Genomic DNA, 26,843 nt, shown 5'->3' on the forward strand with positions numbered 1-26,843 from the left:
ATTTTTATTTGGTATTGGTGTATAGTTGATTAGCAATGTTGTGTTAGTTTCGGGTGTGCAACAAAGTGATTAAGTTATATGTATACATATATCTATTCTTTTTCAAATTCTTTTCCTATTTAGGTTATTACAGAGTATTGAGCAGAGTTCCCTGTGATATACAGTAGGTCCTGGTTGTTTATCTGTTTTAAATATAGTAGTGTGTATGTGTCAATCCCAAACTCTCAATCTATCCCTCCCCATCGCTGTTTACAATAGCCAAGACATGGAGGCAACCTAAATGTCCGTTGACAGGTGAATGGATAAAGAAGATGTGGTACATATATATACAATGGAATATTACTGGGCTGTTAAAAAGAATGAAATAATGCCATTTGCAGCAGCATGGATGGACCTGGAGGTTATCATACTACGTGAAGTAAGCCAGACAGCGAAAGACAAATATCATATGATATCACTTATATGTGGAAACTAAAAATAATAACTGTCCTCTTGTGGTTGTGGGTTGTGTTCTGCCAGTAAGAAGCCCCAGCAGGCGATTGGAGGGAAGCATGATTGTGAGAGCCGGGTATTTATCACTCTTGCAAAATCCCCTCAAACTGGCTGTGCTTGAAGGTGCAGAGGCCAAAGGTCACAGGTCCTCTCAAAGGGGTTGACCCTATAATGGTCTTTCCCCCTGGCTTTCAGGGCTCATTTTCTCCCCTGTTGCTTCTAGCCCAGGGGGTGATAAGAGCTTGACTGTTACCTTGTTCCAAGTGTCTACACTACCCCTGGTGGCATCTCTAGGTGTACTCGGATACAAGCAGCCCCTTTGTAAGGAATACTGGTGTACATTACTCTCCTCGAGGGTGGCATTAATTTCCTGTTCGGACCCTGTTTAAGATGATGGAAAGCGGTCAAGATTTTGGTGAACCACTGAGGGCAAACTTTACCCAAAGATCCAGATGGTTAAAAACAAAGCACTAGACCAGGCAAGGAGCCATGCCTTCCTGCAGTTTCAGGCGCAAGCCTGGTTAAGTCCTCCTGACAGTCCCCTGAGCATCAGGAGGGAATCTAGGAAGTGCTGGGAAAGAGCTGGAGGCCCTGGACAGGGGGAGGTGAGGGTTTCACAGACCACCAGAAGGAGCTTGTAGTTTAGTGACGGAAGGCTGCTAGGGTCACAGCAGTGAGGCCATTCCAGCGCTGAATTGAGGGAACCTGTATCATGTGTTATAACCGGGGAAAGACAGGGTTTTGTGACTAGTACATTAAAAAAATTTATACCAATATACAGTAGCTGGTACATAGATTAAAAACAAGCTCTTGGGCTTCCCTGGTGGCGCAGTGGTTGAGAGTCCGCCTGCTGATGCAGGGGACACGGGTTCGTGTCCCGGTCCGGGAGGGTCCCGCATGCCGCAGAGCGGCTGGGCCCGTGGGCCATGGCCGCTGAGCCTGCGCTCCGCAACGGGAGAGGCTACAGCGGTGAGGGGCCCGTGTACCGCAAAAAACAAACAAACAAAAAAAACCAAGCTCTTCATTGTTCTGTTTGAAGGATAGGTGGTGCCTGTATCCCACAGTCCCGGATTCCAGCCTATTCTCAGCCTGTCTCCCCTTTTTCTCCCTAGATCTCCTTTGATTTTATACGTTTGGTCCACAATGAGCCACTTGAGAGCTGAGTTCTCCTCTGGGAAGTGCTTCTTGTCTGACACCCACATTGAATTACACACTTCCTCATCCTCTGATAGCCCAGGCTAGCCAGCACTTAGCAAGTATTTACTGATTAAATAAATGAAGGAAGGAAAAATATCCATTATTGTGGAGCAAAAGCCCTACAGATTTTCTCTTTTACTCCTCTCAGTGGAATCTGATGAATCCTTTGTGAATTTTGCCCTGGAATCACTAAGTAAGTCAGTTCCTCCGTCCTGCCCTGATTTCATGTTACCAGTTAACCCTTAGCAATTCACTTTAGTCCTTAACATGCATCAACTTAACCATAGGGTGGAGTGATGTGAAAGGCTGTGGAGATATTTCAACTCATCTATACAGTGAGGGTGATTTCCTACGTTAATTCTTAGAATGAAATGACTTACAAGTTTGGTTTTTTCATCAGTCTCATTCATTACTGATTAATGATGTTTTCAGGAAAGCCCAAAGATAATTACGGTTTTAATTCTGCGTAATGCTCTAAATTTCTCACTATTTAAAGGATTGAAGCATAATTGGGCAACATACAGCAGGAAGGGCACCTGGAATAAATTCAGTCAACATCCCCCCCCCCCACCATCTTTCTTTCATCACTGAGTGATGGAAGGCTTCTCTTTATTCTGGAATTGGAACCTCTCAATAACATAGGATTGTTAAATTGCCACCCTTTTTAAATGGTGGTAACTGTAGATGACTTTCTTCCTCTTCTCCTTGACATTCTCCTCCACAGAATACAATGTTAGCAACCTAAGTGTGAGAGTCAGGAGGGTAGGTAATCCATTACTGCCCTTCTAACTCCAAAATATAAAAATCTGTAGGGAGAAGGGCAAGCAAAAACCTTGGTGGTTATTTTCCAGCTAGAGATTGTTCTCCCCATGTAAAATTAAAGACCAATGGCTTTACAAATTCAATATTGATTTGTTGTAACTCACTCAGATAAATTGATGGCACAGTGGTGTATTAAGCATTTGCAGTTACAACAGTTTATACCCAAGCAGGATAGGACATGGGTTCAGAGTCATTATTTAATGTAAAGCCAAGTTAAACATTGTGGAAAAATGGAAAAGTATAATGCATTGCCTTATAAACCCTTGGGAAAAAAACAACAACAGACCATTATGAAATAAATGACCCTAAGATTCTTCTACTTTTGACTGTAAACCATTTCTTTCATTGCCTTTTTTTCCAATACGTGAATTTTTCCCTACCTTTAAAAAATACGTGAAGCCCTGTTAATGAAAAGCAATTGATCAAATATTGTCTTTTATAATAACAATAGTTCCATTTTTCTCTGGTTTTTCTTTTGTCTTGGACATAATTATTTGGAAGGGCACATTTTAAAACTTTTGTAGTTCCACTTTTTGGACAACAGTGCAAAATGATACCTTAATGACTTTAAAGAGTTAAAGATGCAGTCCTAATGATATAATGTTTGATTTATCTTTTTAACATGGTGTGACTCATTAATCCACTTTCTAAAATATGCCATAATAAGTGACTTTCCCATCTGTGCTGGGTCATACTGTATTATCCACTTGTCACTAAAATTGCTGCGTTCATAGTCATTGTTTTCTTATGTTTGAGATAATTTAAGAGCAAATGGAATATACTAGTATGTAATATTCTCTTTTTACTTATATTCCACTGTGCTAAGAGGGAAAAAAAAAAGGTTAATCTTATGTCTTGCATAATTTCTTCCCTTCCTGTCAGCCAAAAATGGGCTCAGCCCAGGAAAAGTCTCTCCTTTCAATCCTTTCTCCATAAACAGGGATTAGTGGAAGTTAAGGAAAAGGAAAAAAGAAACCATTAATCTTTATTAATAGGGGCAGAATGAGAGATAAAGAAAAGGCAAGCCATCCCAATAATTTTCATCATTTGGAAAGTAGTTTCAGTGTGATCCACTCCCAGAACGGAAAGAGGCATGTCTGATTAATGACCCCAGACTTCTCTCTAGATTTCTAGACTGTTATATCAACCTGCCCACCCAAGATTTTCATGCCCACGTGTGATAGGCATCTCTTTCCTGTCTCAGAAAAAGGCCATTGCTTTTCCTGTTAGGGACCTAGAGCCTGGCACCACCCCTGCCCCCAGGCACCAGCCAGCCTGCTGCCTCCCAGCATGTGTCAGAAGCCGACCATTTCTCTTTACCTCCAAACCACCAATGTCCTTAGGTGTATTACTGCATCATCCTCACCCTGTCTCCCTGTCTCTGCCTGTTTCCCTGCAGTCGAGATCTCCATACCTCATCCAGAGGGATCAGGAGGGAATATCCGTAGAATCACATCATTCTTCTGCTCAGAACACTTCAGCGCCGTCCCATCACAGCCAAAATGAACCCACATTCCTTACAGAGACCTACAGGACCTCCTTACCTCCCCATCCCATCCCCTCTCCCTCTGGCCCTTGTCCACTAGCTTTGGGGCTGTTTCTTAAGGATCTCAGACACACTCCCACCCCAGTCTTTTCTTCTCTATTTCCTGTCTGAAATGGTCACCCCAGTCATCCCTCCCTCCCTTCAGATCATTTCTCAAAAGTTACCTTCTGCGTAGGCTCTCACTGGTCACCCTAGCTAACTTTCACACGCCTTGCCCATACATCACTTTACCCCCTCTTGTTACCTGTTCTGCTTTCCTCTGTATCACTTATCGTAGTGTATTATATGTATCATGCTTATTTTTGTATGTATGTGTGCATATTAGTGTGTGCATTTATATGAATGTGTGGGGGTGTGTATGGGGAACATTATGTGTAATATGGTGTACATAAGGTGTGCATTCTATACTATTATGTGATGTATGATGTATATGTTCAATATAATATGTTGTATAACAATACATATTATGTGTCATATAATGTATTATATAATGTGTAAATAATATATTAAGAGTGTGTATATATATATATAAATATATATATATATTCTTATTTACTTCCCGTCTCTTCCACTCCCCCCACTAGAATACAGTCTCTTTGAAGGTAGATATTTTTGTCTGCCCTCTTCAGTGATATCTACCAAGGACTCAGCAGAGTCTCAGGCACACAGCAGTTGCTCAATAAACATTTATCCATTGAACGACTGAGTTTCCTAGTTATGTGGTGGCCTGAAGAAGTGTGACAAAGTGATGTCATACTTTCCTTCAGTTAGGTCTTTGTATTTCATATCTTAGTCATGCATTCACCAGTCACACATTGAGGAAAGACAAATAGCTGTCATGGAGATGTTCAAAATATGTTCCTTCCCTAGAGGAAATTACAGTCTACTGGTATTTCAGGTTATGTAAATATTTATCAGATGAGTGCTGCAATAAAGATAGCAACCCTTATTGAGCATTGAGTAAAAATAGAAATTTATTAGCTTTCAAAATAGTAGTGGATCAACCCATAAAAAGTCAGAATCCGCAGGGAAGATGTAAAGCAACATTAAATTAAGTCCTTTGAAAGCCAAAACACCATACTTTCTATATTACACCTCGTCAATGACTGAATTCCTTGAACCTCTCATTTATAGACATGTGCTTGGCAGTGGTTAAGAGAAAATCATGCGTATTATGAAAATTATATGTAGTATATGAACAAGGCACAAATAATTAAATAACTGGTCGACTGCAATAAAGTACTACAGTCTTAGAATCATTATGCCCACTGCATGAAAAGAAACGTTAAAACCATGAGAAATTAATCTTTTTCAAATTTCTGTCACAAGGTGACGGCATTTGGCAATAAAATCTCATTGTCAATCTAGATTCTGTGCTCTAGTAGGTCAGAAAATATTCTACAATACACTAATTTTCCTCTCTACCACTGCTGGATGAGTCCATTTGTTACTGAATCGATGACTAGGGCATGCTGGCTTTTAGAAAGGGCATTTGAAGAACTGCAATGAAAGCCAGCCCTGCAATTCTCCAAGTGCTACCCCGGATTTGGTGCTTGAAGAGGGCTGTGGACATGAGGGAGATGGGATGAGGGAAGGAGAATGGAGGGAGGCTATTAAGAAACTTGAGTGACTCCATTAATAAGGCTTCTAAGACAGGCTATCCAGGGAACAAAAGTCATGCCACGTCCCTTAATCTCATCAGCCATCGATGATGCTTTGTGTGGTTTCCACCTCTGAAATTTTATTCCAGAAATAATTTCCAGCTGGCATTTTCATCACACCATACTTTCCCGGGTAACTGGATATATTGTGGTTTCATGAATCCCCACTTGAATAATCTTCAAAAATTAACAGGATTTGCTTTACCCAGTTACAAAAAAACACACCACATTTTGTTTCATATTAATATTGTTATAGTCACTAAGGTTGTTACTAAATTGCTGGAAATGCCACCCATCATCAGGTTTGGTTTTTAGAGGACTTTATTGCTCTATTATTAATGGGTGATTTATTTGAATGGTAGTAGACTAGAGTGATTTGTAAAACTGCTGCAGGAAAAGGCGTGTCTGCTATTCTCTGTGCTGGATTTCTGGCACTAAGTGCTCTAGATCTTACTTTAGAGCAGACTTAGTGGAAAAAATATAGCCCCATTAACCTCTAACAGTTGTATCAAGGTTTAATAAAACACTAGGGATAATTGCCCCAATCTGCTTTGTTCCGTCATAAAATGTAGCAATATGAAATTTTGCAGTTGTTAAAGATCCTTGTTTTCTTAACAAAGATCCATTCCCATCTAGCATGAATATAGTAGATTGTACAAATTGCTTCATAAATCAGGTAAGTAAATTATGCTTGCAGTTTCTAAATAGGCCTTTGTCACTGCAGGAGCTAAAATATCTTTTAAAATGCTATGGAAAATCTTGCTGGGAAGGGAACTGCTGTCTAGATACATTGGGAAGAATGGCATCACTGGTAACTAGAAGCAAGGCTAGGTGGTGCATCAATGATTTATCACGCCATTTACAGATATAATTTCTTAAGTAACTAGAAAAAAAGGATTATTAAAATAAGTGAAACAAGATATAGCTTGATTGGATTATAGATGGTTCAATTGTACTGTAACCCTAGTAGGAAGTAAAATCCTTTTAAAATGGGTTCAGCATACAGTTATAGAGCATAATCGATTAACTGAAGGGACAAACTCACTTTGCAAAACGACTGGAGAATGCATTCTTTTATTACAAACAGTGAACAGAAAACAACCTACAGGTTACGGTAGACTTGAAAGAACAGTGTACATCAGCATTTCCATCACTTACTTTTTAGAAGCCCAACATATCACATACATTTTAATCAAATTTTATAAAATAACTTAATCTTCCCATATAATTGGGTGAAAATAACTCTGAAACTAGAGAATTGTGGGACTGTTGGTGTTTGTGTGTTGGTACAGGTACATAATTCCAGTAGTAGTTAGAAGAAGGACTTGCTATTTCGTTGTAATTTAATTATCTTATATGGTCAAATGTTTGCTAGTGAGTAACTTCAATCAGAAGTTCTAAGGGTTAAGCTAATTAATCATGGTAACTCCTTTATGAATTAAATTAAAGCCCTCCATTCTATACACAAGGAAGGTAAGTTGGCCAGTTAAATTAATACATCCTGATATAAAGATAGATAGAAGAGTTGGGAGTTAAAAATCAAGGAGTACTCAGAACATCAAGGGGAATTCAGAAAAGATACACATCTCTTAAGCTTCATCATTTTATTTAAAACACACTTCTTTTTTTTTTTTTTTTTTTTTTTTTTGGGGTACGCGGGCCTCTCACTGTTGCGGCCTCTCCCGTTGCAGAGCACAGGCTCAGAAGCCATGGCTCACGGACCCAGCCCTCCGTGGCACGTGGGATCTTCCTGGACCAGGGCAGGAACCCGTGTCCCCTGCATCGGCAGGCGGACTCTCAACCACTGCGCCACCAGGGAAGCCCTAAAACACATTTTTAAAGGTGTAAGAACATTGAAAATATTTTCAGATTAAGTCCTTTCATTGGAGTGCCTTTAGAATCACAGAATTGTAAAATTGAAATTGACTTTCAGCTTTCAGGGAGAAATCAGTTTGCCCAGATGGATAAAGCTGCCTCACTGAAGGAGAAATTCAGAGATAAATGAACTGATGTTGATCAAATAGTGATAATGCTGATAATTTATGTTGATTTTAAGGTGAGTAGTTAGTGTGTTCAGTAACAGAGAAAATGTAAGAAGCATGGGTGCTGCCTGTCTGTTTAGATTGAGGGAGGAGGGAAATGCCCATCTTCCTCCAGTTATTCAGGGAAGTCTCATCGACAAGATGCTGTTTGAAGCATTCCGATTCAGGTGAGAGGGTGGTGAACTCACACCTACCTGTATCACAGGTAACCCTCTAAAGACTGGCACACCTGTCATGTATCCTCTACATTGTCTTTCAAAGGTTTTTACTTAGTTGGCAATTTCTCTTTTTACCAAGAACAAAAAATACCACGTTATTTTGAAATGATCATAGATTTTCAGGAAATTGTAAAATCTACAAGGAGGTCTTGGACCTTCACCTGATTTCTCTAACTATAGCATAATCTCAAAACCGGAAGAGTGACTTTGGGACAATCCACAGAGTTTTTTTAGTATTTCACCAATTTTACATGCTCTCTCGTGTGTGTGTGTGTGTGCATGTGTGTAGTTCTACACAATTGTATCACCTGTGTGGATTCTTAAAACCACCACCACAATCAAGACACAGAGCAGCCCCATCACCACAAGTCTCCCTGTGCTGCCCTCCTGGTAGTTGCACCACCTCCACCGGGCAAGCACTCAGCTCTTCTACACTCTATCAGCTCGTTATTTCAAGAATATCATATGCATGGAACCTTACCCTGTGTAACCTTTGGTGATTGGCTTTTTCCTTCAGCACAACTCCTTTGTGAACCATCCAAGTGGTTGTGTATATCAGTAGTTGGTTCCTTTTCATTGCCATGGAGTTTTCCAAGGCAGGGATGTATCACTGTTCAGCTATTGGTCTGTTAAAAGAAACTGGTTTTGTTTCCAGTCTGTGGCTCTTAAGAACAAAACTGCTATCAACTTTGTGCTATGAACGGTTTTCCATGAACATGGGTTTTCATTTCTCTTGGATAAAGGCCTGGGAGAGTAACTGGTGGATCATATGATAATTGCTTGTCTAGTTTTATAAGAAACTGCCAAACAGATTTACAGAGTGGCTGTACCACCTTATGTTGCCACAAACAGTATACATGTGATGCAATTTCTCAGCATCCTTTCCAGCATTTGGTGTTAAGACTTAAAAAAAAAAAAAAAAAGAGCCATTCTGATAAATAGCTGGTGATATCTCATTATGGTCTTAAGTTGCATTTCCTTAATGGCTAATGATGTTAAACATTGTTTTATGTGCTCATTTGCTATTTGTATATCTTCTCCAGTGAACTGTTAGTTTACATATTTTGCCTATTTTCTATATATATATTTTTTTCCTGTCGAGTTTTGAGCGTTTGTTATATAGTCTAGATACTAATCTTTTGTTGGACATATGGTTTGCAAATATTTTCTGTCTGTCTGTAGCTTATCTTTTCATCCTCTTCAAAGGCCCTTTTGCAGAACAAATCTCCTTTTTAGCTGATAGACTTCCATGTAGAGAACACAGATTCTAGTTTCTTTTAAAAGCAGGAAGGCTTGGCAATACCAGGCCTGCTGCCATGCATGATGTCTACAGGAACAGCTGACTGGTGGCTGCCTTAAATAGAAGTGGAGTGAGCCCCATTGACCAGAACCCCATGACCTGCTTACAGCCTGCAGGTCCTAAATCCTAAATCTTGTCAGTTTATGTGGCCTGTATATAGAGGGCAAAGAAACTGATAAAACGTTCTCATTCATAATCCCACGATTGATAGACATTTTCAGGGGGATTCAAATGAGCTGTACAAATCGTGATATAAGGGAATTTAAATTTAAATTATGGAAATAAATTTAATTAATGCAAATGATAAAGAAACATTTTATAAATTCTTATTTTTTTTTTCAAAATTCTTAACCTTTTATTTCTGGTTTAGCCATAAAGTTTTAGGTTTATAATGGACAATTTTGTTTCCCTTACTTACTCTGCTGTCTTGAATGCAAAATGGAATAGCCTTAATATAAATCATCAGAGATACATAACAATGATTTTTTAAAATAGACCTTTATGGGAGTGTAATTGCTTCACAATACTGTGTTAGTTTTTGTTGTACACCAAAGTGAATCAGCCATATGCATACATATGTCCCCATATCCCTTCCTTCGTGAGCCTCCCTCCCATCCTCCCTATCCCACCCCTCTAGGTCATTGCAAAGCACCGAGCTGATCTCCCTGTGCTATGCTGCTGCTTCCCACTAGCTAACTGTTTTACATTTGGTACTGTATATATGTCAATGCTACTCTCGCTTCACCCCAGCTTCACCCTCCCACCCCGTGTCCTCAAGTCCATTCTCTATGCCTACATCTTTATTCCTGCCCTGCAACTAGGTTCATCAGTACCATTTTTTTTTAAGATTCCATATGTATGCTTTAGAATCTGGTATTTGTTTTTCTCTTTCTGACTTACTTCACTCTGTGTGACAGACTCTAGGTCCATCCACCTCACTGCAAATAATTCAATTTCATTTTTTTTTATGGCTGCGTAATATTCCATTGTATATATATGCCACATCTTCTTTATGCATTCATCTGTCGATGGACACTTAGGTTGCCTCCATGTCCTGGCTATTGTAAATAGTGCTCCAGTGAACATTGTGGTACATGTCTCTTTTTGAATTATGGTTTTCTCAGGGTATATGCCCAGTAGTGGAATTGTTGGGTCATATGGTAGTTCTATTTTTAGTTTTTTAAGGAACCTCCATACTGTTTTCCATAGTGGTTGTATCAATTTACATTCCCACTAACAGTGCAAGGGGGTTCCCTTTTCCAGCACCTTCTCCAGCATTTATTTGTTTGTAGATTTTTTGATGATGGCCATTCTGACTGGTGTGAGGTGTTACCTCATTGTAGTTTTGATTTGCATTCCTCTAATGATAAGTGATGTTGGGCATCTTTTCATGTGCCTCTTGGCCATCTGTATGTCTTCCTTGGTGAAATGTCTATTTAGGTCTTCTACCCATTTTTTTAATTGGGTTGTTTGTTTTTTTGATATTGAACTGCATGAGCTGCTTGCATATTTTGGAGATTAATCCTTTGTCAGTTGCTTTGTTTGCAAATATTTTCTCCCATTCTGAGGGTTGTCTTTTTGTCTTGTTTATGGTTTCCTTTGCTGTGCAAAAGCTTTTAAGTTTCATTAGGTCCCATTTGTTTATTTTTGTTTTTGTTTCCATTTCTCTAGGAGGTGGGTCAAAAAGGATCTTGCTGTGATTTATGTCATAGAGTGTCCTGCCTATGTTTTCCTCTAAGAGTTTTATAGTGTCTGGCCTTACATTTAGGTCTTTAATCCATTTTGAGTTTACTTTTGTGTATGGTGTTAGGGAGTGTTCTAATTTCATTGTTTTACATGTAGCTGTCCAGTTTTCCCAGCACCACTTGCTGAAGAGGCTGTCCTTTCTCCATTGTATGTTCTTGCCTCCCTTGTCGTTAATTAGGTGACCATATGTGTGTGGGTTTATCTCTGGGCATTCTGTCCTGTACCATTGATCTATATTTCTGTTTTTATGCCAGTCCCATACTATCTTGATTACTGTAGCTTTGTGGTGTAGTTTGAAATCGGGGCGCATGATTCCTCCTACTCCAGTTGTCTTTCTCAAGATTGCTTTGACTGTTTGTGGTCTTCCATGTTTCACAATTTGTTTCCATACAAATTGTGAAATTTTTTGTTCTAATTCTGTGAAGAATGCCATTGGTAGTTTGTTAGGGATTGCATTGAATGTGTAGATTGCTTTGGGTAGTATGGTTATTTTCACAGTATTGATTCTTCCAATCCAAGAACATTGTATACTTCTCCATCTGTTTACGTCATCTATGAGTCCTTTCATCAGTATTTTACAGTTTTCTGAGTACAAGTCTTTAGCCTCCTTAGGCAGGTTTATTCCTAGGTATTTTATTCTTTTTGTTGCGATGGTAAATGGGATTGTTTCCTTAATTTCTCTTTCTGATTTTTCATTGTTGGTGTATAGGTATGCCAGAGATTTCTGTGCATTAACTTCGTATCCTGCAACCTTACCATATTCATTGATTAGTACTAGTAGTTTTCTGGTAGCATCTTTAGGATTTTCTATGTATAGTACCATGTCATCTGCCAACAGTGATAGTTTTACTTCTTCTTTTCCAATTTGGATTCCTTTTATTTCTTTTTCTTCTCTGATTGCTGTGGTTAGGACTTTCAAAACTATGTTGAATAAGAGTGGCGAGAGTAGACATCCTTGTCTTGTTCCTGATCTTAGTGGAAATGCTTCAGTTTTTCACCATTGAGTATGATGCTTGCTGTAGGTTTCTCATATATGGCCTTTATTATGTTGAGGTAATTTCTCTCTTTGCCCATTTTCTGGAGAGTTTTTATCATAAATGGGTGTTGAGTTTTGTCAAAAGCTTTTTCTGCATCTACTGAGATGATCATATGGTTTTTATTCCTTAATTTGTTAATGTGGTGTATCACATTGATTTGCATATATTGAAGAATCCTTGCATCCCTGTGATAAATCCCATTTCATCATGGTGTATGATCCTTTTAAAGAGTTGTTGGATTCTGTTCGCTAGTTTTTTGTTCAGGAATTTTGCATCTATGTTCATCAGGGATATTGGTCTGTAATTTTCTTTTTTTGTGATATCTTTTTCTCATTTTGGTATCAGGGTGATGGTGGCTTCATAGAATGAATTTGGGAGTGTTTCTCCCTCTGCAATTTTTTGGAAGAGTTTGAGAAGCATCTGTGTTAGCTCTTTTCTAAATGTTTGATAGAATTTGCCTGTGAAGCCATCTGGTCCTGGACTATTGTTTGTTGGAAGATTTTAAATTATGGTTTCAATTTCATTACTTGTGATAGGTCTGTTTATATTTTCTAATTCTTCCTGGTCAGTCTTGGAAAATTGTACCTTTCCAAGAATTTGTCCTTTTCTTTGTGGTTGTCCATCTTATTGGCATATAGTTGTTTGTAGTAGTCTCTTATAATCCTTTGTATTGCTGTGGGTGTCAATTGTGAGTTCTCCTTTTTCATTTCTTTTCATTTCATTTATTGATTTGCATCCTCTCCCTTTTTTTCTTGATGAGTCTGGCTAAGGGTTTATCAATTTGGTTTACCTTCTCAAAGAACCAGCTTTTAGTTTTATTGATCTTTGCTATTGTTTTCTTCATTTCTGTTTCATTTATTTCTACTCTGATTTTTATGATTTCTTTCCTTCTACTGACTTCGGGTTTTCTTTGTTCTTCTTTCTCTAGTTGTTTTAATCGTAGGGTTAGATTGTTTATTTGAGATTTTCTTGTTTCTTGAGGTGAGATTGAATTGCTCTACAGTTTCCTCTTAGAACTGCTTTTGCTGCATCCCATAGGTTTTGGGTCATCATGTTTCTGTTGTCATTTGTTTCTATGTATTTTTTATTTCTTCTTCGATTTCTTCAGTGATCTCTTGGTTATTTAGTAGCACACTGTTTAGCCTCCATGTATTTGTGTTTTTTACAGTTTTTCTCCTGTAATTGATTTCCAGTCTCATAGTGTTGTGTTCAGAAAAGATGCTTGATACGATTTCAATTTTCTTAAATTTTCTGAGGCTTGGTTTGTGACCCAAAATGTGATCTTTCCTGGAGAATGTTCCATGTGCACTTGAGAAGAGAGTGTATTCTGCCACTTTGGGGTGGAGTGTTCTATAAATATTAATTAAATCTATCTGGTCTGTTGTGTCATTTAAAGCTTGTGTTTCCTTATTTATTTTCTGTTTGGATGATCTGTCCATTGGTGTAAGTGGCGTATTAAAGTTCCCTACTGTTATTGTGTTACTGTCGATTTCTCCTTTCATGGTTGTTAGCATTTGCCTTATGTACTGAGGTGCTCCTATGTTGGGTGCATAAACATTTATAATTGTTATATCTTCTTCTTGGATTGATCGTTGATCATTATGTAGTGTCCTTCTTTGTCTCTTGTAATAGTCTTTATTTTAAAGTATATGTTATCTGATATGAGTATTGCTGCTCCCACTTTCTTTGGATTTCCATTTGCATGGAATATCTTTTTCCATCCCTTCACCTTCAGTCTGTATGTGTCCTTAGGTCTGAAGTGGGTCTCTTGTAGACAGCATATATATGGGTCTTGTTTTTGTGTCCATTCAGCCAGGCTGTGTCTTTTGGTTGGGGCATTTAATCCATTTACATTGAAGGTTATTATCGATATGTATTTTCCTATTACCATTTTCTTAATTGTTTTGGGTTTGTTTTTGTGGGTCTTTTCCTTCTCTTGTGTTTCCCACCTAGAGAAGTTTCTGTAGCATTTGTTGTAAAGCTGGTTTGGTGGTGCTGTATTCTCTTAGCTTTTGCTTTTCTGAAAAGCTTTTGATTTCTCCATCAAATCTGAATGAGATCCTTGCTGGGTAGAATAATCTTGGTTGTAGGTTTTTCTCTTTTATCATTTCAAGTGTGTCCTGCCACTCCCTTCTGGTCTGCAGAGTTTCTGCTGAAAAATCAGCTGATAACCTTATGGGGATTCCTTTATATGTTATTTTTTGTTTTTTCCCTTGCTGATTTTAATGTTTTTTCTTTGAATTTAACTTTTGTTAGCTTGATTGATATGTGTCTTGGTGTTTTTCCTAGGGTTTATTCTGTATGGGACTCGCTGTGCTTCCTGGACTTGGCTGACTATTCCCTTTCCCATGTTAGGGAAGTTTTCAACTGTAATCTCTTCAATTATTTTCTCAGACCCTCTCTTCTTCTCTTCTTCTTCTGGAACCCCTATAATTCGAATGTTGGTGCATTTAGTGTTATCCCAGAGTTTTATGAGATTGTCTTCAATTCTTTTCATTCTTTTTTTCTTTATTCTGCTCCTTGCCATTTTTATCCACCATTTTTTCTTCCAGCTCACTTATTTGTTCTTCTGCCTCAGTTATTCTGTTATTGATTCCTTCTAGGGTATTTTTCATTTCAGTTATCATGTTGTTCATCTCTGTTTGTTCTTTAGTTCTTCTAGATCTTTGTTAAACATTCCTTGTATTTTCTCAATCTGTGCCTCCATTCTATTTCTGAGATTCTGGATCATCTTTACTATCATTACTCTGAATTCTTTTTCAGTTAGATTGCCTGTTTCTTCTTCATTTATTTGGTCTTGTAGGTTTTTACATTGCTCCTTCATCTGTGGCATTTTTTTTTGGCCATCTCATTTTCTTTCTTTTTTTTTTTTTATGAGTGGTATTGTGTTCCTGTCTTACTGGTTGTTTGGCCTGAGGCTTCCAACACTGGAGTTTGTAGGCTGTTGAGTAGAGCTGGGTCTTGGTGCTGAGATGAAGACCTCTGTGAGACCTCACTCCAAAGGGGTCTGAGGTTCTATGTTAGTCCAGTGGTTCTGACATGGACCTCCCACCACAGGAGCTTCGGCCCAACCCTCGGCTCGTGAACCAAGATCCCGCAAGCCATGTGGGGTGGCAAAAAAAAATAAAAGAGAACAATAACAAAGCAAAAAATAAAATTAGACTAGGAAAGTAACAGATATTAGAAAGAATATAAAAATAAAAATATAGATGAATCAACAACCAGAAGATACATCAGTACCACACTAGTAAAAAAGAGGAGGAGGGACAAGAGAAAAAAAAGAAAGAAAGAAAAAAACAATGGGGAAAAGGCCTTGCCTGTGGAGGGCAGGGCCTAAGCAGTGGTGAGGTTTGGGTGGTGGGCGGGGCCTATGCTTAGGACCCACAGGGCTGGAAAAGGCCCCTGTGGGCTGTGGGCAGTGGGGCTTAAGCTCAAGGAACAAAGGGGCCCAGGCATGCCCCCCATCCCTGGTCTCAGAGAGCAGGGGACCTCACCTGGGAGCCCAGCAGGCTTCCTGGCCTCCAGTGGGTGGGGCAAATGCCCTCCTCTCCTCTCCTGCTCCTCCGGTCTGGGAGGGCCCCTTCCGCTTGCCTCTCCTGTTCTCCCCTCCACCTCCTTCCTATGCCCCCAGGACCCACGCAGCCTGGAGGGGGCTTTGGAGGACAGGGGACTGTCCTGGAAGCTCAGCAGGCTCCCCAGGCCCAAGTGGGTGGGGCAAATGCCCTCCACTCCTCACCTGTTCCTCCTGGAGGGCCCCTCCTGCCTGCCTCTCCTGAACTCCCCTCAGCCTCCTTCCTATGCCCCCAGGACCAATGTGGCCCAGGGGAGGGGGTGCCTCGGAGCTCAGCAGGCTGCCTGGGCCCAAGTGGGTGGGGCAGACATCCTCTGCTCCTCTCCCGCCCCTCCCAGCTGGCTCCTCCCTCCTGGCTCTCCTGATCTCCCCAGCCTCCCTCCTATGCTCCCAAGGACCCACGCGGCCTGGAGGGGGCTTTGGAGGGCAGGGGACCAGCTTGGGAGCTCAGCAGGCTCCCCATGTCCGAGTGGTCGGGGCAGTCACCCTCCTCTCCTCTCCTGCTCCTCCTGGAGGGCACTTCCTGCCTATATCTCCTGATCTCCCTGGCCTCAGGGGCTTTGATCCTGTCTGGCCTCCACTTCTCCTCCCCGCTCTGTCCCCCCACATCCTACCGGTTCACTTGGGGGTTCCTCCCATCTTCTTGGGCATCAGGGTCCCCCACCAGCAGCCAGCAGGTTCCCTAGTTGTCGGGAGATGCGGATACGGTGTATTCTCACGCTGCCATCTTCAACAGTGATGTTTTAACTTCAGAAGTGTTCACCAGTTTTCTTACTAATCTATGCAAATTAATTGCTGCACTAATTGGATTAAATTAGATAATTTAATTACAGCAAATGATTTTATATTTGGTATAGTACTTATTTGGTCATATCCCTTGGGTTCAGTGAATTTACATTATTTTCATAAAGAGGAAGCAGATGGAGAGAATTTCTAGGTAGTAGTTTATGCCAGAAAAGAAGAAGTTATGTTTTAAGATATGTGAAAATATGTGGAAAGTCAAGGAGATAAGCTAAGATTAACAAATTGGATAATTAGTAAAGTGCTTTGGAAATGGAAAGCAACATATTTTGTGAGCACTGTGTATTGCAATTATTATTAGAATACTTTGGAGGGAATTCAATTTGCTTGTTTAAATAACCTGTTTCATAGGTTGAACTGTCAGTTTGAAAGGCATATAAAGTAGTATGAACCATGTGACATCCAAGCAAGATACTTTCATTATATATCTGGAAAGTCATAGCTTTAAGTAAAAATCCAAGTTTACTAATGACTATGTAAGAAATTCTCCACCCCCCAAACCCAAGAAAATCTTTACAGCTTTTTTGTGCAGATGTACATATGAAAAGTATTCCACAAGACTTTGTAGGTTTCTGACATTGGAAAAAATGATCCCCTATAGTTAGGCGTACTTTTTTATAAGGGCTAATTCATGTGTTATTCTTTAAAAGACAGGAAAGAATTAGAAGAATATTAATTGCATTAGGTGAATGTATCATGTAAAGAATACAGTGGTAATTTCTGTGAACGGAAAAGAGAATCCTATTATGAATTGTAGAAGTATTTGCTGATTGATCTATCATTTGCATCCAGTTTATCAGGTATCGTGTATGCTAAGAATGAGGTTTAGCTGTCTGTAATCTATCATTCCAGTGAACCAAACTGCCATCTTACTTTCAGGCACAGTTTTCTAGAATCCATATAAAAGTCATTTATGACATGTTTTGACCCAATATTAGTTTTACATTACATGCTATTTACATCACAGTGACATATTTAAACTTGCTTTAGTTGAAGGAATAACTTCATTCCTGTTTTTTGCTCCTTTTAGCAATGAAAATGACAAACTAAAAATCTCTTCTCTGGTTGTTCTTATAAAATATATGATCATTTTTCTCCAATACTATCATCATTCAAAATAATAATTTTCTTTTATCTGCTGGAAAACAAATGAATAGATACCATATTAATGTTCACTTCTGTATCTGTGGTAAGCTCTAATTACCATAATACAAAGCCCAACTTGTGTTTCTCTTGATTTTTATATTAATATTCACTTTATTAAGAGGATTAATTGGAGTGTATTTTGTTAAAATGAAGCTTAGCATATGAGACAATTTGAGTGATTCCTTTTTTTTTGGTTAACTCAGCATTTCTTATTGGGCATCAAGTGTTTTTGGTAAAGGACATTAATTTGCAGATTCTGCATTACAGCACTACAATTTTCACTGCGTTAGGCTTTTGCCCATGTTTTAAAGCCTTCAAAGGTTTGTTGCACCTGTAAGTCTACTTTTTGACAATGTCCTAAAGACTCTCTGTGAGCCGGCCCCTCTCTGCTTCTGCAGTATCATTACCCTACACTTCAGCAACAACCACATACACATGCAGGCACACACACACACACACACACACACACACACACACTCTTGCATGCATACACAGACATGCATGCACACACACTCATGCGTACACATATAAGCACACGTGCACACATGTGCATGCATACAAGCACACACGTACGCATCCGTGCATGCATACCAACACACATGCAGCTGCGTACATGCATGTACACACAAGCGCGCACACACACACTTTCTGATCCCCTTCGTGTTTTATTTTTCTCTTTATCTCTTTTCATTATTTAATAACTATGTATATAGTTATTATGTATACATATATATTATTTCATTTATTGTTTCTTTCACAAAAATGAGAATGAGGATGGAGGCTTTAATGTTATGTTCACGTAAACTGTGCTGGGGACTTACTGGTTAGTCAGTATATATGTTGAGCGAATAAATGAATGAATGAAACTTCATGAAGCTGCCTTCTTCTCAGCGTTCAGCTGATAATTACAATGTCAAGTCCTCAAAAGTCCCTTCCCTAAACACCCTCGCTGAGTTAGCTCACTTCACAATCTTAAGAAAAATAATGTTCCACATTATCCTGGTCTTATCATTTATATATCTTCTGTCAATAATTTGAAAACATTTACTTAACTGTTTTTCTTTTTCTCCTAGAATATAAGCTCTTTGATAAGAGGCCTTACCTTGTACTTGGCTGTATACCCAGAACATAATATGCCTGTCACATAATAAACATTTGTTAAGTAGTATTGATTTCTTGACTGCCTGCTCAATTTTACTCATCATAGCATGGTACCTGGCACAGAGTGGGTTACTATATCTATCAATATCTATTATTTATATATATCTCATTTATCTGTCTATCTGCTATCTACTATCATGTATCTCTATGTCATCTATCATCTATCTATAGGTCATCTACCTATCTATTGATATGCCATCTATTTATCTACCTATCATAGTTTACATATACAATAAATGGGTATCTGATCATCGAGAATTTTAATATTGTAAACCTTCTTTAGAGTTTATCAATATTAATATTTATTATATTTTATTGATAAAGAAGGTATATTCAAGTTAATCACATGGAAAACGAGAGCACATAGTTTAAGATATAAAAACCACAGCACCATCAGAATATTCAAATTTTTCCAAAGAAAAGATACTAATATCTAGCTACATTATTTTTGCGATACATATTTGGGTCCACAGGGATCAGAGTATCTGACAGTAGAAGGCATATGGACATCAGTCAGACTCCCCATGTTTTCCTCGAGAAAGTTCATTCTAAGGAATCTTTATTCGAGTGTAAATGTCGGGCAGCTCTGGGTCAAATTAGGTATATTTGAGCTGACAAGCTCCATAAAGAGCATTTGATCTGAATCTCTCCCTTTGGGGATGTGGGAGCCCATGCCTAGAGGTGAGTGAGGATGTAAAATCACGGTGATGTTGGTGAAGTCTCAGAGGCAGGCTGTGCGGAATTTTGCCCCTGGGCATTGAAATGTAAAGGGTGTAAACATTTAAAGTAAGGAGAAACAATTTAGTACAATGTTCAGATAATAAATAGCTAAAATGGGAGCCACCATATGTAGCAATTACTCATCATACCTCTCTCAGCGAGTAGCATAATGAATTGCAAAGTTGATTTGAGGTCTGATGAAAATTGTAAGTTACGCCTCTACTAATAATGAGATTGGAACCCAGGCATCCCATCTCATAAACTTAGTGAAGACGACTATCCCAGAGAAATGAAAGAACAATGAATTGAAGATAACCTCAGAGTGTGTTTCCACAATGGAAAGTGCTTGATCTTGAAGCCACATAAGTTATAGATTCAAATTCCTTCTGACAGTGTTCAAGTTACATACTCTCTTTAGTCTTCTTTTAAATCACTATAACTGCCTCATACCTATTTTAAACCAAGTGATCATCTCTTAACAAAAGCAAATAAAGTAATATTTTGAGAGTGGCAGTGATGTTATCATGGGATAACCTTAAATCAAGTCTAGTTAATATTGAATGTTGCAAATGGTAGTTAACTTACAGGTGTTTGATTACAAAAAACCTATTTGGAACATGTCCCCTCGCTGACTTAGACAACCACTGGGCTGCTCCCCTAGTGGAAAACCCCTCAACACAATTGTAATGATTTACCCACATGCAGTGCCAAGTGCTTTCCAGTATTTTGTCCAAAGCTAGCAAATTTGAGATTTGTGTTCTAAGTTTATTATCATTTTGTTTCCTAATGCAAGAACTCCATTTAGCCACAGCCCCACAATGTAAAATATTATGTATAGTGTGGGTCAGTACCTACTGTTGACATTTTATAGCATCCTCATTACTTTTAAGTTTTCATAATTATGAATAAAGCTTCTATAAACATCCATGTGCAGGTTTTTGTGTGAACATAAGCTTTCAGCTCCTTTGGGTAAACACCAAGGATCATGACTGCTGGGTCATATGATAAAAGTATGTTTAGTTTTTTTAAGACACCACCAAAGTGTCTCCCAAAGTGGCTGCACCATTTTGCATTCCCACCAGCATTGATGAGAGTTCCCGTTGCTCCACACCCTCGCCAGCATTTGGTGTTGTCAGTGTTTTGGATTTTTACCATTTTAATAGGTGTATAGTGGTATCTTGTTTAATTTGCATTCCCCTGATGACTTATGATGTGGAGCATCTTTCCATATGCCTGTTTGTCCTCTGTATATTTTCTTTGGTGAGGTGTCTGTCTAGGTCTTTCACCCATTTCACTTGAGTTTTTTGTTTTCTTATAGTTGAGTTTTAAGAGTTCTTTGTATGTTTTGATAATAGTTCTTTATCAGATGTGCCATTTGCAAATATTTTCTTCCCATATGTGGCTCCGTTTCTTATGCTCTTGACATGTCACAGAGCAGAACTTTTTAATTTTAATGAAGTCCAACTTCTCAATTTTTTACATATTATTCTTTTGCTGCTGTATTTAAAAATTCATTGCCAAACTCAAGGTCATTTAGATTGTTTCCTGTTACTTTCTAAGAGTTGTATAGTTTTGCACTTTACAGTGAGGTCTATGGTCCATTTTAAGTAAATTTTGTGAAGAATGTGAAATCTGTTTAGATTAATTATTTTGCATGTGGGTGTCCATTTATTCCAGCACCCTCTGTGGAAAAGTCAGTCTTTCTCCATTGTATTGCCTTTGCTTCTTTGTCAAACAAAGATCAGTTGACTGTAATATTTGTTTGGGTCTATTTCTAGGCTTTCTATTCTGTTCTATTCCTCTATTTGTCTATTTTAGCAGTATCACGATGGCTTGATGACTGTAGCCTTATAGTAATCTTCATTCTTTACAGCATGTCAGAATTTGCATCATGCTACAGTTTCACCCAGAACTTTTAAAATGTAATTTTTTTAAATTAAATTGAAGAGGAAAGAGAAATTCTGAGTGGCCTAGAGAAATCTTGCAGGAGTGTACACTAGTTTTCGGTTCACTGGGAAATCTAGAATTAATTTTTCTCAAGCAGTTTTTTTAACCAATATTTCATTTTGCATATAATAATTATAAATAGGTGCTAATATTTATTAGTCACATGCATTGTAAGGAAGTTTTACACATATTACAAAGAGTAATTTTTACAGTCCTTCTAAGCAGGGATTACTGTGCCCATTTTACATTAAAGAACTAAGGCTGGTAACGTACTCAGGTTCCTGTAGTAGATCCCAGGTCTGATATCTGAATGCCAAATACCTCTCTACAATACATTATCCCTTTTTTTATAAATATCACTGGATGATCAATCTTTCTAATGGCATTTTAAAAAATGAATTTTAAGGCTTACCACATTTAAAATTAGTGCTTTACATTTCTGTTATATTCCATTTCAAAATAAAAGAGACAATATTTGTGATTTTGGATAAAAACGTACTATTGTGTTCACCGACTTATTCATATAACAAGTATTTATTGTGCTCAATTTGTGCCTGGCATTTTCATGTCCTTTTATTATATCTCAATATAAAGGTGCTGTAAATACTTCAAAACAGTTCAACGGATTCAATGTTCAGTGGTTCCAGCACACTGAACATCTTTATAAACAGCAAGAAGCAGATTCAGTGAGCAAGGAAATCCATTTGGGTTATACTAAAAGTTTTGAGATATAAAAGGTAGAAGTTTTAAAGTTTAGATAAGCAAGGAGAACAAACAGAAAAGGAGGAACAGGGATTAGTAGAAGGTGGGGAATGAAACTGACTCCAGGGTGCAGTGATCTCTCATCACCATGGTAATGGAAACCCCAGTCCTGGCGGATGGAGGACCAAGATGGACTTCCAAAACCACTCCCATCTCTTCCTCTCTGGGAGAGTCTTAAGTGAAGCAGAGGTCAAGTGTTTTTACAGGTTGGGCTTTACCGTAACTCAGGGCCCTGCTGTTTTTCAAATAGCTGTTTGTTTCCAAAGGCCATCAGCCATTAATTAGAGTGGCAGGGCTGAAGGTGCCACCAGCCCAGCATGTGGCTTTCACAGCAAACTAGCAGGTAAACAATTCTGCGTACTGGCTGAACTCCTCAAAGGGTTACCTAAGAAACCAGTCTGTTTAAGCCAGAAGAAAAATAGCGTTTACACAGAGAATATCTGCAAGAAAATAAAAATGGAAACAATTGCCTATTATAAATAAGCCTCAATTTTTATAGCTTTCTCAATAATGTCCCTACTTTCATAATTTATTTGAAAGGTAAATTAAGCTTCATAGACTTAAATTAGACACAGAATTGATTTCCCTTTAGATATGGCTACCCTGTGATAGTAGAGAAGTTAGACATTTGCTCTCTCCAGTCTTATCCAGCCTATGAACAGGGGACAGCTGGTGACAGTTTCTTCATCTGCCATATACAGGGTAACCATATACTTGATTGTCCAAACTGGGACTCTTTTTGGTCTGGTATAAATGCTAAGCTGGACACAACAACAGGAGTTCTAAATTGGGACAATTCCCGGGCACACCAGGATATAAGGTCCCCAACACTGCACAGGTACTTCAAGGAGAGAAGCATGATTAGGTCACATTTGCAGTCATAGCTTTAAATATGAATGGGATCCTGTATTTTATTAGATTCATAATGGATATTTTATATTGTAATGTGCTTCATTATAATTCTTTATCCCCTCACCCACATTTCAACAATTACACTCCTTTTCATACATTTGAATAAATTTATACAAGGATATGGAAAAGACACTTCCTTTAGAAATTCCTCGCTAGACCACCAAATAGAAGGAACCAGGCCAGAAGCTGATCTAGTAATTTATGTGGTCTCACCTCCCATTTTGCAAAAGTAAAACCAAGTTTAGGGACTTTGAGGCCCTTCCCTGAGGTCACACTGCTACCTGTGAAAGACAGATCTTCTACTAGTGCTTTTCCAGAGAGTATTCCAAGCCACTGTCATTATCCATGAAACCCAGAACTCAGATGGATGAGCCACACCCTGATTTTATAGAAACAAGCCCAAGCTTAGCATCAAATGATAATGTAATGATGTGTAAAACAGTTTTAAGGGATTTCTACTGTGGAAAGGACAATTAGACTGCTGAGTCATTAAATTCAACATAGTGAGTGAAACTGGCCCTGAGACAACTTTATTTTGTAGCCACTCTTTTAGGTAGAAAATAAGAATAATGGCTTCACTTAGCAAGCTTGGAATCAGATTTTATCAGTCAACTTAAATGTCCCTGTAAAAAATGTCATCAAAATACTGGCTTCCAAAATCCACCCACATAGTTTCTATAATGAACCTAGTAAATTAATTTATAATGAATAGGTCTCTTGTTTTTACTTCAAAAAGCAGGCTTGAATTATGTTGATCCTTCTCTTTTTCCCAGATTTATTGAGATGTAATTGACACATAATGTTGTATAAGTTTAAAGTGTGCGAGGTGATGATTTGATGCAAGCGTTTATTGCAAAATGATTCCCACAATAATGTTAGTTAACACCTCCATCACCTCACAAAATTACCACTATTTTTGTGATGAGAACTTTAAAGATCTACTCTCTTAGCAACTTTCAAATACACAATACAGTGTTATTAACTACAGTCACCATGCTGCACATTACATCCTCACATTTTCTTTATCCATTCATTTCCATGTCCTGGTTCTTGTGAATAATGCTGCAGTGAACATGGGAGTGCAGATTTATTCAAGATAGCGATTTTATTTCCTTTGGATATGAACCCAGAATTGGGATTGCTGGATCATGTGGCTCTATTTTTATATTTTTGAGGAACCTCCATACTGTTTTTTTCTGTTGCAGCTGCACCAATTTACATTCCCACGATGCTGATCTTTTTAAGTGAAGTTTTGTCCAAATCTAGAATTGTTGGTTCCGAAATGACCTTGCTTACTGCACTTTATCCAAAGATAGTTTAAGGGTAAAATTTGGCCAAGTTCTTCTCCACATTGCTATGAATCCAAATAAAGAATATGGGACTGCGTAAAATATGTAGCAAGGATGAATATAATAAATGCTTTGATGGGAATCCTAGAGCCAGTTTGGAATATGATCTGTGTCATTCAGAATGAGGGTGAGTCTGCCCAGCTGCAGTAATGTTCTGACTATATTTACCTTATATGTCATTATCTGAAACTGGGTTCAAAAGAGATCAAAATAAAGGAATAGGATAGTGCCGTCTTGATTTCAGATGGCATGTAAAGAAGCTAGAATATATGCACATCATTTGGCAAGAAAGGAAAAATTCCAAAATCTACATCTAAATAAGAATGTTAAGTATTAGAGAGTCATTCAGAAGAAAAATATATAAAGTTGCTTATTTCCATATTTATAATAAGCCGTCATTAAATTTAAATAGAATAAACTTTATACATGTGGCTTTAACCTATTAATTTGAATGTGTCCACATGAGATTAGGTCATGGTTTTTGCTTATATGAAACCAAAACTGTACATTTTTCTAAATTTTCTAAAACATAGTATCTTAATACTGTCACATTTTAAGTCAGTAAATAGCATCAAATAAAAAGCAAACTGCTAGCTTAAAACTAATGAATATCCTTTACATCTTAAAACTTGGGGCAAAATATTTTGATATCAAGCTAAGCACAGCAGATATAATTTATTTGAAAAAAAAAAAAATTGGAAGTCTGAAGTCCTGGGTGTGAATCTAATTTACTCGTTGTAGGGCCTTGGTAAATTATTAAACTTCTTTGTCTCAGTTTCCACATGAGGAAAAAGGATGACAACCTCATAAAATAATTATAGGTATTAAAGTATGAAAATGTTTTCAGTAGAAGAAAGACAAGGCACAAAAACGATATTCAAAAAAGTGCTTTAAAAATGTTTTATTTTTCTTTCAACTTAAAATAACCCTTGACACTGTGTTGAAATGCCCCCCCAGTTTAGAAGAATGCTGACATGCACATATGAGCACCGCCACAGAAAAGGCGGTGTTGATTATGGAAATGGAGTGGGAGCTTTCTCTAGATCTCTTTCTCTAGATCATCTCAGTGGTGTGCTGATAAATGGTTCACAACCAGTTCTCTGGGGCGAACAGCTCAATTTATAGCATTTTCTAATCTACTTGGTCTAAACTTTTCCATGTTGACCAATTCCTGGCTACCCACATAGTGTCACTGGACATGGCATTGGGAAGAGATATGCAGTAGTCCTCTCTTGTTTAATATTTCCACCAGACAGATACCTCATGAGTGCAGAGAAATGCCAAATACAGTAAAATAATTAGGAATTTATGTGATCTGAATAGTTACTACCTCTATTTTTAATATAATTGTTTTAATTTTGTTTACATAATTTAATCACTTATAATGACTATATTTAGCAATTGTCTTATGAATTTCCTGAGTATTTAACATTGGTCTCCCAAACCGAAGTTTTCTTATTCCTTGTGAGATGTGGTAACCAGATGTAGGAGCATATTCTAAGTGTTGACACACATGACATTTAAAATGGGGAAGATAATTATTGGTCAGTCCTTGGGTCCAAGAGCTATTGGGAAGACCTTAAGATTCTCCGTCTGTTTCTTGAGTTATGGTTTGGAATCCTTTGGTTTATATATAAAGTTTGGATTTTTAAAATCTTACGAACGTTATGAAAATCTTATGAACACATCAGGCTCTTTTCTGCCAATTTCTACAAACATTGTAAGAAACCTTGTCCTTAGAAAAATTTTATTCTAGATGACAAGACTTGAAAAAAAAAGATATTTGAATAGCCTCTAAAGCTACCTCAACCCTTTTGGAATAATATGCTTAGAAAGTAATGAAAAAGTTTTCTTTCTTTTTTTTCTTCAGGTTTTATTTAACCAATTGTGTTTTTGTTGTTGAATTATTATAGTTTCATTCTCATTGAAAATACAATGAAACTAAAAATGTATCATCATAAACTTTCTGGTGTGATTGGTACCATAAGAAAAGGATGAAATCATTTATACAAGCTGAAAACTTCGTTGAATATATATAAAACAAAACTTTATGATTTCAAAAACACCAGAAAATAATAGTCGGAATGCTTTGTGAATGCCCAAGGTTGGAATACAGCATCCTGTACAAACTAGCAATGTGTCACAGCAACCCATTTAAAATGGCAAGCTTCATCTTCTGAGGTGCAGGAGATCAATCCAACATTGTTAGACAATGGTGTGTATATGGTGAGGTTTGGACAAAGGCTGATGCAGCAAATGGTCTCTTCTCTACTGCTCTTACTTTGTTGAAACCATGGTTTAAAATCTAGTCCTCTGTGTAAAGCTATTTATCTTCCCAAGCCCCATCTTTTAGGTTGAAATGCAAAAACAAAAAAAATAGTAATAATAATAATAATGCTTACTGTCGTCACTG

The 26,843-nt window shown here is 37.9% G+C and overlaps 1 protein-coding gene across 1 annotated transcript in view; it reads left to right on the forward strand.

Moving 5' to 3' along the window:
• CSMD1 (CUB and Sushi multiple domains 1) overlaps positions 1–26,843 on the forward strand; it is a 1,813,702-nt gene that overhangs the window by 1,211,935 nt on the left and 574,924 nt on the right. The window lies entirely within an intron of this gene.

Source organism: Phocoena sinus, chromosome 21 (genome assembly GCF_008692025.1).
Source record: "Phocoena sinus isolate mPhoSin1 chromosome 21, mPhoSin1.pri, whole genome shotgun sequence".
Taxonomy (NCBI): domain Eukaryota; kingdom Metazoa; phylum Chordata; class Mammalia; order Artiodactyla; family Phocoenidae; genus Phocoena; species Phocoena sinus.